This window comes from Choloepus didactylus, chromosome 4, assembly GCF_015220235.1.
Source record: "Choloepus didactylus isolate mChoDid1 chromosome 4, mChoDid1.pri, whole genome shotgun sequence".
In the NCBI taxonomy this organism is placed as follows: Eukaryota; Metazoa; Chordata; class Mammalia; order Pilosa; family Megalonychidae; genus Choloepus; species Choloepus didactylus.
In genome coordinates this window covers 57219980-57232989 of record NC_051310.1, presented here as the reverse complement: position 1 = coordinate 57232989, position 13010 = coordinate 57219980, and positions in this window count along the sequence as shown.

Here is a 13010-nt window from a genome sequence, read left to right as displayed (position 1 = left end):
TGTCTTCAAATTGTCTCTGTTGGCTGCAGCTAACATCAGGGTCCACAACTCCAAGCATGTCTAAGCATCAGCATCAGCAAATGTCTGGGCCATGTGGCTCTCTTTTAAAGTATTCCAGTGATTAAATCAAGACCATGTTGAATGGGCAGGGTGGGTCACATCTGCATGGAAACAACTGAATCCAAAGATTCCAAACTAACCAGCACTAATGCATCTGCCCCACAAGATTGCATTAAAGACCTTGGTATTTTGGGAGACATAAAACATCCAAACCAGTACAGCATATAAAAACCAAAGGATAAAATGGCTGAACTAAGTACTGCCTTATCAATAATAATACTTAATGTTGATAGATTAAATTCTCCAATCAAAAGACATAGATTGGCAGAATGAATAAAAAAGCATGATCCAACTGTATGTTGTTTACTCACTTAGACCCAAAGACACAAATAGGTTGAAAGTGAAAGGTTGGAAAAAGATATTCCATGCAAATAGTAACCAAAGAAGAGCTGGGGCAGATATACTAATATTGTACAATATATACTTTAAATGCAAAACTGTTATAGGAAACACAGAAGGAAACTGTATACTAATAAAAAAAAGGGCAATCAACCAAGAAGAAAAATCAATCATAAATATTTATGCACCTAACCATGGTGCCCAAAAATTCATGAGGCAAACACTGGCAAAACTGAAGGGAGAAATAGGTATCTCTACAATAAAAGTTGGGGACTTCAATTCACCACTCTCATCAATAGATAGAACATTCAGACAGACAATCAATAAGGAAACAGAGAATCTAAATAATATGATAAATTAACTAGACCTAACAGATATAAAAAGAACATTGCACATGCCAAACAGTAGGATATAGTTCTTCTCAAGTGTCCATGCATCATTCTGCAGGATAGACCCACATGTTGGGTCACAAAATAAGTCCCAATATATTTTTAAAGATTGAAATTATACAAAGCATTTTCTCTGAAAATAAAGGAATGAAGTTGGAAATCAATAACAGGCAGAGAACTCAAAAAAGCCCAAAAATATGGAAGTTAAATAATATACTCTTAATCAGTGGGTCAAAGAAGAAATTGCAAGGAAAATTGGCAAATATCTAGAGATGAATGAAAATGAGAACACAACATATCAAAACGTATGGGATGCAGCAAAGGCTGTGCTGAGAGGGAAATTTATAGCCCTAAACATTTACATTAAAAAAGAAGAAAAAGCTAAAATCAAAGACCTAACTGCCCACCTGGAGGAACTAGAAAAAGATTAGCATACCAATCCCAAAGCAAGCAGAATGAATGAAATAACAAACATTAGAGCAGAAATAAATGAAATTGAAAACAAAAAATATATAGAATCAACAAAAAGTTGGCTTTTTAACAATATCAATAAATTTGACAAACCCTTACCTAGACTGACAAAAGAAAGAGAGAAGATGCAAATAAATAAAATCAGAAATGAGAGGGGGGACATTACTACTGACCCCACAGACAAAAAAAGGATCATAAAAAGATACTATGAACAACTGTATGCCAACAAATTAGACAACCTAGATTAAATGGACAAATTCCTAGAAACACACAAACAACCTACACTGACTTTAGATGAAATAGAAGACCTCAGCAGACCGATTATTAGTAAAGAGATTAAATCAATAATCAGTAGAATGGTATATGGGAATCCTGTATTCCCATACAGGAAAGCATGATTGAATGAATCCTGTATTCCCATACAGGAATGCATGATTGAATGAATCCTGTATTCCCATACAGGAATGCATGATCGAATGAATGCATGATTGTTTTGTAAATCCATGACTTCTCTAATAAAAAAAATAAAAATTTTTAAAAAGATAAGATCATCAAGTGATACACCAACAATTTTGAAAATTTAAATGAAATGGATAGAGTCTTAGAAAAATACAACTTATCAAAACAGACAACAGACTTAAGAAGAAATAAAAAGCTAAAATAGTCCTATAACTATTAAAGAAATTAAAACTGTGGTTAAAAATCTTCCCATAAAGAAAACACCAGGCCCTGATATTTTCCAGATAAGTGCTATCAAACAGGCTTATGGTACAATTTAATGCAAGAAACAAAACATGTATAAAGAATGCCATCTTTACTAAAAATAAAACCCAGAACCTCTTAAGTTTCCCACTCTAAGTGGTAGCAGATGGACCTTGCAGGACCAACTTCATCCCCCTGAAATACATCTTCCCGTAGGGATCTCTCTGACCCCGATGATAAGTATTTTATTGATTCCTTATAGCACAACTGACACAAAGATGGTTTATTCCAAACAGGACTTAATTTTAAATGCTAGGGAATTATGAAAGGAATATATCTGTTATGCTATATTTCGCAAATATTTTCCATTGTGTAGACCTAAGGGTAGAAAAAATTAATGGTGTATCTAGTGATCTGAGGTGGTAGTCCAAAGCAGTCCATCACATTCTAAAGTTAGTCAAATTCTCATGATTTTTCCTTAAAAATCAAGTTGATGCATTTTCTGCATAAAATATGAAGTCTATATGGAGTAAATTTCAATATTAAAATGGTATTTTATCCTAAAAATTTTCATGGAAGGTAGATGCTCCAAGGAAGCTCCATGAGTAATCCATGATTAGATGTGGTTCAGTGTAAGAAGCACGAGATAGTCTGATTTACTATTGAGCTGGTGCAGACACAAGAGACCCTATGCATAAATAAATCTTTCTTAACTTTTCCCTCTTACATTCTTTGTCTCCCTCCTATTTTGGGCACTACCTATAAAGCCCATCACCCAGAATCTGCTCCTTCAGTTCTAGGCAAGAGAGATAGGTCCCTCTCCTTCTTATCTAGAGCTGGCCTTTACAGTTCTAGCATTCTGATTGAAGATCCATTGCTTTCTGGGTGGGTGACTGGTATGTGGGATGATCTCCTTAGTCAGAGAAGGCTCCAAAATAGGAATGTGGCCCTGCTCTTTCAGATTTCAACAAGATAGTTATATTTCAGTACAACATAACCTTAATATTCAACTGAGAAAAATGCATATGTATAGTTAGGAGCTTCAAGTGCATAGTGTCATCTCATTTCATTACAGTAAAATGAAAAAATTCCTGACTCAAGATTTGAAGACTGGATTTCAATTTTGAGCATTCCACTTACTAGGTGATTATCTTTGGAAAAATCACTCCATGGTAGCTCTGAGCCTTAGTTTTCCCATATATAAAGCATGGGAAAGGTAATATTTATCTACATACATATGTGATAAACCTGTGTTGAGGGTAAAATGGAAATAATGCATGTGAAAATATGAAACTGTAAAGCACTGCTGTATAAATGAAAACTTCTATTGTTAAATTATTTCTAATTTTAAAAAAGTAATTTAGTTTATAAACAATTTAGTCTAATAATGTTTTCCAAAATTACTAACTAGGCCCTTTTCATATAGGATCTTCAGAAAACATGTATCCTACCACCAACTGTCTGGGGATAATTGCACCTTTTAGCAGATGCATAAATCATACTGGGCATTTCAACAAACGAGATAGAGATAGAAGGAAATAGAATGGTTGGACTTCTGGAACAAAAGAAGTTATTGGATTTCTATGGGATTTTATTTATTTATGTTACCTAAGGCACTTTCTTATGTTAAACTAAATAATAAAATTGGCAAAGATAACACAGTTAATTTAGTTGAGATTTTTACAATTAGAAGGATAAATTCTTCCCAGTTAAAGGAACATTTTTAAGTTAGTAAGTGTTGGTCTACACAAAATTATTCAGTCTTTTACATACATGTTGTGCAACATTTTTGATACATTCTAACCTAAAATAATGAAGATCCAAAATCTGGATGGTATCTTACTATTGAAAATTAAAGAATCAGGAGTTACTGTAATTGTAGAAAACTTGAAGTTAAAACTGTCAAGATGCTGTGGAAAAGAGGTCATAGTGCCAATTAAAAATATATCAAAATTCTATTATTATGAATTACAGGGAAAATGGCATGCATATATAGAAGGAAGAATGCTATAAATAAATTGGTGATTTTTCATATGTGACAGTAATTATGCCAAGATCCCATTTATAACATTGAATTCTGGTGGTGCATGTATGGTTAGTTATTTTTACATAGCTGATGACAATATAAATTAATATAATCCTTTTGGAAAGCAGTTTGGCAGTATGTGCCAAGAGCCAAAACAATTTAGAAACTTTTTGACCCCAAAATGCCATATCTGGTGAATTAAGAGAAAATTATATGCCTAAAGATTTTTATCATTTCCTGACAATGAACAACTGGAATTTAAATTTAAATGTCAATAATGAGTGAATGTTTAGTAAAGAGTCTAATCCATTTGATGCCATATTACACAATCACTAAAAACAGTAATGACAAAAGCCAATAACAATGTAGGTAAATGTGTATGATATATCATAAGCATAAAATGAAAAGTACAAAGTTGGTTCTCTGTTGTTGTAATTGTCTTTTCAGTCAGTTCTCCAGAAAAAGAACCAATAGGACCTCTCTCTCTTTCTCTCTGTGTGTGAGTGTGCGTGTGTGTGTATGGTTTATTTTAAAGAATTGGCTTACACAATTGTAGGGGAAATTTCTGACTTTCTGTAAAGTCAGAAATCTGTAGTGTGGGCTGGAAACTTGGACAGGAGATGATGCTGTATTCTTGAGGCCGAATTTCTTCTCCAAGAAACCTTAATTTTTGCTCTTGAAGGCCTTCACTGGAGAACATTATTGAGGATAATCTTTACCTAAAGTCAAATGATTGTAGATGTTAATTACATCTACATACTACTTTCACAGCAACATCTAGACTAACAACTGGACACCACAACCTAATCAACTTGAACATAAAATTAACTATCACATATGTAAAGTAACATATATTTGAAAAAAGTGAAACAGGAGTATACCAAAATTATAATAGCTATGTTAACATGCAGTTAGAGATTTTTTTCCCTTTGCTCTTCAAAATATTTAATAGTTAGGTACTGTTACTTTATAATAAAGTAACAGGAGTGTGTTAAATTATTATCACAATGACATTCTTAAGAAAGATGACAATGGCTTTGTATATTTTGGACATGCTCAGGCACTACTTCAATGGGTATTTGGGAGCTTGGAAATTAGAAAATCTCAGTCCACTTACATTGTTTGGACTTTGGGGCAAATTGTTCCTCTACCCCAATTGCTATGGTCATTTTTTTTTTTTAATTTTTATTGGGATTGTTCAGATACCATACAGTTATCCAAAGATCCAAAGTGTACAATCAGTTGCCCCTGGTACCCTCATACAGCTGTGCATCCATCACCACACTTAATTTTTGTTCAATTTTTAGAACCTTTTCACTACTCCAGACAAGAAATAAAGTGAAAGATGGGGGAGGAAAAAAAAAGAATAAAAAAAAAGGAAAGAAAAAGAAAAGGAAACTTGAATCCTCCCCTATCCCTAACCAACCCCCCTCAATTGTTGACTCGTAGTGTTGGTATACTACGTTTGTTACTGTTTATGAAAGAATGTTGAAATACTACAAACTGTAGTATATAGTTTACAATAGGTATATATTTCTTCCCTATAAGCCCCTCTATTATGAACTTCTAGTTGTATTGTCATACATTTGTTCTGGTTCATGGAAGAGTTTTCTAATATTTGTACAGTTAATCATGGATATTGCCCACCATAGGATTCAGTTTTATACATTCCCATCTTTTGACCTCCAACTTTCCTTCTGGTGACATATATGACTCTGAGCTTCCCATTTCCACCTCATTCACATGCCATTTGGCACTGTTAGTTATTCTCACATCTTGCCACCGACACCTCTGTTTATTTCCAAACATTTAAGTTCATCCTAGTTGAACATTCTGCTCATACTAAGCAACCACTCCCCATTCTTAAGTCTCATCCTATATCTTGGTACCTTATATTTCATGTCTATGGGTTTACATATTATAATTAGTTCTTATCAGTGAGACCCTGCAATATTTGTCCTTATGTGCCTGGCTTATTTCACTCAGTATATTGCCCTTGAGGTTTTGACATCAACCCATTTTTTTTTTTTTAAGATGGTTTTGTTCACACCCCATACATTCCATCCTAAGTAAACAATCGATGGTCCTCTGTATGGTCACATATTTATGTGTTCACCACCTTCACCACTATCTATATAAGGACATCTACATTTCTTCCACAAGGCAGGAGGGAGAGTGAAAGAAGGTAGAGAGGGAAAAGAAAGAGGAAAAAAATGACAGCTAGGAAGTAGCAAAAGGAAAAGTAATGTTAAATCAAAGTAGGGTAAAGAGTCAGACACCACCACCAATGTCAAGTGTCTATCATGCCTTCCCTATCCCCCCTTCTTATCTGCATGTACCTTGGTATATCACCTTTGTTACATTAAAGGAAGCATAATACAATGATTCTGTTAGTTACAGTCTCTAGTTTACATTGATTGCATCCCTCCCCCAATGCCTCCCCATTTTTAACACCTTGCAAGGTTGACATTTGCCTGTTCTCCCTCGTAAAAGAACATATTTGTACATTTTATCACAATTGTTGTACACTCTAGATTTCACCAAGTTACACAATCCCAGTCTTTATCTTTCCTCCTTTCTTCTGGTGTCTCATATGCTCCCAACCTTCCTCTCTCAACCGTATACATAGCTGTCTTTGTTCAGTGTACTTACATTGCTGTGCTACCATCTCCCAAAATTGTATTCCGAACCATGCACTCCCATCTTCTCCTATCACTCTGCAGCGCTCCCTTTAGTATTTCCTGTAGGGCAGGTGTCTTGTTCACAAAATCTCTCATTGTCTGTTTGTCAGAAAATATTTTGAGGTCTCCCTCATATTTGAAGGACAGCTTTGCTGGATATAGGATTCTTGATTGGAGGTTTTTCTCTTTCAGAATCTTAAATACATCACACCACTTCCTTCTTGCCTCCATGGTTTCTGCTGAGAGATCCACACAGTCTTATTAAGCTTCCTTTGTATGTGATGGATTGCTTTTCTCTTGCTGCTTTCAGGATTCTCTTTTTGTCTTTGACATTTGATAATCTGATTATTAAGTGTCTTGGCGTAGGCCTATGCAGGTCTATTCTGTTTGGAGTACACTGCACTTCTTGGATGTGTAATTTTATGTCTTTCATAAGAGATGGGAAATTTTCATTGATTAGTTCCTCTATTATTGCCTCTACCCCTTTTCCCTTCTCTTCTCCTTCTGGGATACCAATGATATGTAGATTCTTGTACTTTGTTTCATCTTTAAGTTCCCGGAGATGTTGCTCATATTTTTTCATTCTTTTCTCCATCTGGTCCTTTGCGTGTAGGCTTCCAGGTGTTTTGTTCTCCAGTTCTTGAGTGTTTTCTTCTGCTTCTTGATGTCTGCTGTTATATGTTTCCATTGTGTCTTTCATCTCTTGTGTTGTGCCTTTCATTTCCATAGATTCTACTAGTTGTTTTTTTGAACTTTCAATTTCTGCCTTATATATGCCCAGTGTTTTCTTTACAGCCTCTATCTCTTTTGTGAAATATTCTCTAAAGTTTTTGAATTGATTTAGCATCAGTTGTTTAAATTCTGTATCTCAGTTGAAGTGTATGTTTGTTCCTTTGACTGGGTCATAGCTTCGTTTTTGTTAGTGTAGGTTGTAGTTTTCTGTTGTCTAGGCATCTGACCTCCCAGGCCACCCCAATCAGGTTTTCCCAGATGAGAACAGGTTCAGGTCACAGAAGGAGGAAATATTTATTATCTGGTTCCCCTGATGGTTTTTCAGGGGATTAATACACCTGTGCTTTTCTGTTTGGCAGGTGCAGTCTGTCACCGCCTGTGTAGGGGGGTGTGGCCTGTGGCTCTCCTCCCCCAGGCTTTGGGGTCTGGTTCTGGAAAGGTGGGCAGTAAAGCTGGGCCCCTCCCTTTCCTCTTGGGAAACTATGCCCCCTCCAGAGAGGTCACTGCCTATCAGGAAGTTCTTTGTTTCTCTGACTCTGCTGATCAAAGTGTTTTGATTTTAAAATGGCTGAGTCTGTCTTTACTGTAAAGCGCTGCGGGCTGAAAGCGGCTGTAGTTTTCTCCGCAGAGAGAGAAAGGGACAGAAAAGCTCCCAGGTTCACCCGTCAGCCTCTGGGCCCCTCGTCCTGAGACAGATATGTCCCCTGACTCTCCCAAAGTCAGTTGTCTCCAAAAGCTTCTGTCTGCTTGTTGAGGATTCACTGTCTGTATTTAGCAGTTAACATTAAAATCCCAGATGGAGCTGGGCTGTGGTACACTAGCTTGTTCGGAGAGTGCTGTTCTCTAGCACCCTGTGGCTTCTGTGAGGGAGGGGCTCTCGGCTCTCGGCTCTCAGTGCGGGTCCGCAGTTTTGCTTACAGATTTAATGCTGCGATCTCGGGCATTCCTCCCAATTCAGGTTGGTGGATGATGAGTGGACAGTCACATTTGTCTCCCCGCAGTTATTCCTGATTATTTACTAGTTTTTTGGTCATTTATGAATTGTTCCTGGGGGGACTAACAGTCTTCCCCTCCTCTCTATGCTGCCATCTTTTCTCCTCCTCTCGCTATGGTCATTTATAATAGTTGTTTTGGTTTGCTAAATCTGCCGGAATACAAAATATCAGAAATGGGTTGGCTTGTACAATGGGGATTTATTAACTTATAAATTTACAGTTGTAAGGCCTAGAAAATGTCCAAATTAAGGCATCAATAGGATGATACCTTCTCTGAAGAAAGGCCGCCAGCATCTGGGACACCTCTGTCACATGGGAGGACACATGGCTGGCATCTGCTGGTCCTTCTCTCCTGGGTTTTGTTGTTTTCAGCTTCTGGCTCCAGTGGCTTCATCTTCCAGCTTCTTGGGGGCTTCTTCTCTCTCAGTTTCATCTCTTTGCTTCTCTGGGCTTTTTCTGTCTTTTATCTTCACAAAAAGGACTCCAGTAAAAGGATTAAGACCTAGCTTGAATGGGGTGGATCACATCTCAATTGAAATAACCTAACCAAAAGGTCCCACCCACAATATATCTACATCCACAGGAAAGGATTAAAAGAACATGGCCTTTTCTGGGGTACATAATAGCTTCAAACCACCACAATACTCTAAAAAGGTATTAATCCGATGACAAAGAAGTATGTATGGGGGGGTGATAACAACCCACAATTAACCAGATGGTAGCATTAACTTGTGTTTATTCATTTACCTATAGCATTTTTTAAAATCAGAGAACCTGTTTAGATAATGGGTTATCTATTGTAACAGTGACTTTTAAAATATAACTTTAAAACTGTAAGCAAGCAGGAAATTGTAAACTAACCTTAAAATGTAACCTAAAGCAGCTTTTAAATGTAATCTTAAAATGGGAAGTAGGCAGGGGGTAAAAGCCTTTAGCCTCACAAAAGAGCAAGATATAAAGTCTGCAACAATATGTAGATGTAAAGTTTGTACCTTTCACAGGTATTACCTGGTTCCTAAAGGAAATAGGAAATAACTAGATTGCTGGGGTTCTCCAAAACTCTATTACATATTAACTAAAATGATTAACTCTCCTTGTCTCTAATGGATTTGGCCAATTAAAGAATCACTTTGGGGAGATTGCCCCAAACCTCCCAGATATAGATAAGCCTTTCATCTATCACTCTTGTTGCATGTTAATTGTTAATTAAATGATTAACTCTCTTCATCTCCAATGGGTATAAAAACAAATTGAAGAAGAGAAATCCACTGAGGGAGCAGCCAGAAGCTGAATAGCAATGGAACCCAGAAGAGAAGGGAGAGACCAGGAGACGTGGCCATGTGCCTTGCCACATGACAAGCTAAGGACAAGGCTTGCAGCAGCCAGCCCCTGAACACCACAGTCTTCAGAGAAAAAGCATCAAACTGATAATGCCTTGATTTGGAATTCTTCCTAACCTCAAGACCATGAACCATTAAATTCCCATTGTTTAAACTGAAAAACAAAACAAAACAAAACAAACAAAACAAAAAACCAATTGAAGAAACACGTTGAGGAGGCAGATTTGGGAAAGCGTCCCCCCTGTCCTCCTGCTGGTGTAAATAAACCGTCTTTTCCCTTTCAGCCTGGTTTCGGTGTGACTTCTATTGACCATGCCAAGTGATGAACCCATATTTGGGAAGTGCCCCTTCTACACTAAAATGTAAGGGTTTTTTTGTGAGGAACTTAATTCAACATTCACTGAGTCCATACAGAGTACTCTATTTTAGCACTGGAGACACCATAAATGAGTTAGACCCAAAGTCTTCTTCTAAGAGCTAACTTGTGAGCCAATACCTCATATTAAATCCAGAGGAGTGTGGTGACCTCATTCAGTGTTAAACTCTATTATCTAAGCAGTCACTTGATGAGCCAACCAGCAAGTGTTTATTGAATGCTGTGGTAGCCCCTGGCCTGAGCAAAACAGGCCTGTGGCAGTTGTCATCGCACAGCAGTCTGTGTGACCTCGGCAGCTAATGTTTAACCTATCATCTTTGTAAGCCAGAAGAGAAAATGGTAAATTAACCTTAAAATGTAATTTTAAAATGGGAAGTAGGCGGGAGGCAAGAAACTCTTGGTCTCACAAAAGTGAAAGATGTAAATGTACCACAGACCTCCCACTGTCAAATGTTAATCTAGTCTACCTGCTTCCTGGCTCCCAAATGTTATCACTCTTTTGGTGGTTATCTACAAAGCCCCATCCTATGATTCTCCTCTTCTTCCTGCATCGACCCCTGTCCCCCATGTCCCAGAACTCTCTTGCCATGTCTATGCTCTCTCACCCTTAGGAATGTCTTCGTCTTAAACCCTTATAAGGTGCTTGGTTGCTCCTTTAAGCATGTGGTCAACTTCCCTGCAAATGCGGTACCTGCCCAGCGTGAGAGAACTGTTATGATCTCTATACCAATTTCCCACCCTGTAGGTAAGTTCTGAATAAAAGCTCATGTCTCAGAACATGTCCAGTGTTTTCTTTGGCCTCTGGACTGGCAAAGCCTTCACAGGCTGTGACAGTTGGGGAGCCAGCCAGGAGAATCAAATAGCCACCAGCCCGGAGACTAAAGAAATCCCTCGTACTGACAACATGAACTTGGGGAAGGGAAAGAGGAAGTCCCAGGTGGGATATGGGGTGGCCCTGCAATGTCTATGTGGGGAGGGGTGCCCACCCTCCCAGATGAATGAATGTCAATGGGGGGAGGGATGCCCACCCTCCCAGATGAATGAATGTCAGTGGGGGGAGAGGTGGCTACCCTCCTAGATGAATGGAATCTGCCAAGGGAGTTTGGAAATGTTTATAACTTTCTGGCTGGACTAACAGCCATCCTGCAGCAGGCTGCAGGAGCACTGGCCCTGGGAGGGACACTGGGGTGGCCTGGAACTTCAATGTGAGGAGGTGTGGTTACCCTCCTGTATGGATGGGGCCCACTAAGGGAGTATGACTGTGCTGGCACCTCTCCAGCAGAGCTAGTAGCCATCCTTCCACAGGCTGCAGGAGCACTGGGGATTCAGAAAGAGGAAAAGGGCTGCCAGATTGCACCGCAGTAGGCTGGCCATTGTTAGAAGCTGTACGTGTTGCTACTGAGGAAGCTTAGTAGGTAAGGTGGCTGTGCACTGCCTGGAGGATGAATTAAAGCTAGAAAGAGATATGAGGCTAGTACAAGCAGAATTGAAAGACATTCTAGATAAAAGTTTAGAAATACTGGCATGCCAGCACACTAGAGTAAGAGGGCATAAGCTGGCCAAAGGGAAAGTTAAGTGTCTCCTAGCTTCCCCTAATTGAGACCCTGTTGATTCCTCATCAAAAGATGATGAGCCAGGAGTCAGGCAAGATGGCAGCATAGAGAGGAGTGGAAGCTAAGTAGTCCCCCTGGAACAACTACAAAAAACCAGAAACAACTAGTAAATAATCCAGAATAACTGCAGGGGGACAAACGAGACCATCCACTCATCACACACCAACCTGAATTGGGAGGAATGCCCAAGAACACAGCATAAAATCTGTAAGTAAAACCTGCGGAACCAGGTTGGGAGACCCCCTCCCCCATAGCCCAAGCTGCGGAGCTGCATGGTGCCAGAGAGACGCTCTCTCCTAGCAAGCGAATACAGCTCAGCTGAGCTCCAACTGGGGTTTTAAGTAGCGAGTGTGAACTGCTCACTACAGGTACGCAGCCTCCAAAAACAGACAGAGGCTTTGGGTGACGACTGACCTGGGAGAGCCGGAGGGTCGCCTTGACTGGGTCTGAAGGGGACTATCTGTTTCTTTTTCGGCTCAGTGGAGAAAGCCCCAGTCATTTTAAGTTTCCAGGGCTGTGACTCCGGGAAGGGCGGAGACAGCACAAGCAGAGAGAGAGAGACCATTGAAATGCTAATGACCTCCACCTGGGGGTTCTGTCTTCTCTAGGAGGAAAGGGGTGGGGCCCTTTCCATTCAGAACCAGACCCCAGAGCCTGGGGGAACACGGCCATAACCTCCTCACACCAGTCAAGAATTATAGGCTAACAGGCATCACCTGCTGGGCAGAAAAGCACAGTGACCAGAGGCATCAAAGGGTGGAGCAATTTTCTAAGACACACCCGCAGGGAAACCAGATACTGAATATTTCTTCCCTCTGGGACCTGAGCCTGTTCTGGTCTGGGAAAACCTGATTTGGATAACCAAGGAAACCATGCCTAGACAACAGAAAATTACAACCTACACTAAGAAAAACAAAGTTATGGCCCAGTCAAAGGAACAAACGTACATTTCAACTGAGATACAGGAATTTAAACAACTAATGCTAAATCAATTCAAAAAGTTTAGAGAAGATATTGCAAAAGAGATAGAGGCTGTAAAGGAAGCACTGGACATGTATACGGCAGAAATCAAAAGTTCAAAAAACCTGCTAGTAGAATCTATGGAAATGAAAGGCCCAACACAAGAGATGAAAGACACAATGGAAACATACAACAGCAGATCTCAAGAGGCAGAAGAAAACACCCAGGAACTGGAGAACAAAACACCTGAAAGCCTACATGCAAAG